The following is a 2500-nucleotide window of genomic DNA, read 5'->3' as shown; positions in this document are numbered from 1 at the left end:
ACTATGACTCTCTTAAGGACCACGGACAGGGGAATTTCGTCATCCAAGTACCATTCCTGAGGGTTTGGGAAATGGGTGATGCCTGTGAGCCTGCCCGTGCAAAGGGAGCCATCCCTTCAACAGGGGACCCCTTAGGTAAGGGAAACCGGGGATGGATAAATCATAGTGAGCCCTCACCTCCACGCGGTCCCGTTGGAAACGTACTCACCCGAGTACGGCAAAGAGGGTAAACCTATGGGTTGGCCCGGTCAACCAACTCATTAGCCGGACCACAAACTAATCTTATGATGTACGATAAAGGAAGCAACGGCCAGGACCACCCTTCTGGCTTATCAAAATGGGTGACCGCCGGGTTAGGAGCTGGACTCGGAACGGTACGGCGAAGCAGCGCCACACCTGGGTTGGAGGCTGTATCCAGGATGTCATTGCGAATCGGCCTCCCTAGTGGGCGGTGGGACAAACTCACTAGTGTCAAGGATGTCCCGGTTAAGAAGGTGTGCATAGGCACGATGACTATGCATAGGTATCGGATGGCGACTCCGAAGACCAACTCAATAAGTACGCAGACCTCAAGCCATGACTGGATCCCTGCTCGCAGAAGGGGGTTTTCCAGTATCCGGCCTGAGGTACCTCATGTGGTAATCGAATCAATGACCTTTGAAAACTCGACAATGAGGGTAGAGCTCGATGAGGTCGTGCTGATACCACAGCCTGCTATAGCTGAAGGGGGGGACAACGAGTTAGAAATGGCGGTTCTGGGGGGTAATGGACCACCCTACGGACAAGGATCAGATGAAGAAGCCAATATCGAGTCCCCCCCCCCGGTTGTTGGATCTACTGAACACACTCCACATGGGGGGGATATGGAGCCAGTAACAATGGAAGATGCTGGACTGGCACCCATTATAGGACAAGGTCCGGGAAACGATGCGACTCTGGTGTCCCCCCTAAGAGAAGGACATCCCACTGACGAGCAGGCAAGCACAAGGTCCCCTAGTGCCCTTGGGCAGAGTGACGCACAGGCCACTCTTGGCCCTTTAGGAATCGAAGTTCTCTTACCCAACCCAGATCCGAATTGTCCGGTGTGCGGAATGCAGGTTGGCAAAGTGGGTATGCTTGGTAAGCACTTCGCTGCCCGCCACGCCAAGGTAGCGGTCCTGTACAAGTGTCGGAGGTGCGGTCGAACCAACACAAACAGTCACTCTATCTCCTGCCACGTCCCTAAATGCAAGGGAGTGGAGGATGCGCCCCAAAGTGACCTAGAGTTCGCTTGTCGACTCTGTACTGCACGGTTCGGATCAGGAATGGGTTTGACCCAACACCAAAGGCACACACACCAGGCTGAGTGGAATATGGCAAAGATAGAGAAACTCAGGGCGATGAACAAAGGGTACAAGGGGACGAAATTGTGGAGTGTGGAGGAGGTTGAAGCCCTAACCAAGCTTGTTGCGAAATATGCGGACGAACAAAATGCACAAGCAAACGTGCTCATAGCCAATGAGCTGGGAACCGGTAAATCGGCAGAGCAGGTGAGGAGTAAACGAAGGCTCCTGCGGAACGAGTTGGCACGCAATGGCCTTGATGCTGCGGAGGTCGAGGATGGTGTTATCCCGACTCCGCAGGCAACACCGATCATTCCACGGTCCCCACCCAACACAGTCCGGACAAGGCTAAGGGAAGCTCTAGATGGCGTGGGAGACACAGAGGGTGAGAATGAGATGAGGGCCATTGCGGATCTAGTTAGGGACGTTGATCTGCAACCCGGGAGGATCGAGTCTTTGGCGTCAGAACTTATCCAGAGGTTAGGGAAGGGTGGTACTCCAACACTGATGGGCGATGACCGACAAGGCAACCGAGTAATAAAGGGCTGGGAGAGGCGGCTCTCTCGGAAAAATCGAGAATACAGGGTGCACCAGAGACTGTATCAGTGTGATCAAGCCAAGCTTGCCGCTCTGGTACTAGATGGCGTAGAGAAGGCTGAGTGTACCCTGCCTATCGATATGGTTGATGCAGCTTTCCGATCCAGATGGGAGTCAACAGGGGGCTTCCTAGGGCTTGGTAACTTTCGGTCAACAGAAGGTGCGGACAATGGAGAGTTTTACCATCCAATCCTGGCCTCTGAGGTGAGGGAAAACCTAACTAGAATGAAAAATGGTTCGGCCCCTGGACCAGATGGGATCAGCAAAAGGGCGCTGCTGAACTGGGACCCCAGGGGTGAACAACTCGCACGGCTGTACACGGCGTGGTTGGTCCACGGAGTTATTCCTAAGTCCTTGAAGGAGTGTCGCACAAAGCTGCTGCCAAAATCAGGGGATGCAGGCGAGCTTAAGGACGTCAATGGGTGGCGTCCGATAACCATTGGTTCCTTGGTTTTGAGGCTGTTTTCTAGGATTCTGACGATGAGGCTAAGCCGAGCCTGTCCAATGAACCCTAGGCAGAGGGGTTTCCTTGCTTCCTCCAATGGTTGCGCAGACAACTTGGCGATTCTTAACGGAGTCAT

General features: G+C 53.9%; 1 pseudogene; it reads left to right on the top strand.

The window, feature by feature from the left end:
- LOC132092967 (28S ribosomal RNA) overlaps positions 1-2500 on the top strand; it is an 8531-nt pseudogene that overhangs the window by 2886 nt on the left and 3145 nt on the right.

This window comes from Carassius carassius, chromosome 18, assembly GCF_963082965.1.
Source record: "Carassius carassius chromosome 18, fCarCar2.1, whole genome shotgun sequence".
NCBI lineage: Eukaryota > Metazoa > Chordata > Actinopteri > Cypriniformes > Cyprinidae > Carassius > Carassius carassius.
Note: the sequence above shows the minus strand (reverse complement) of the source record. Positions and strands in the feature narration are given on the sequence as shown.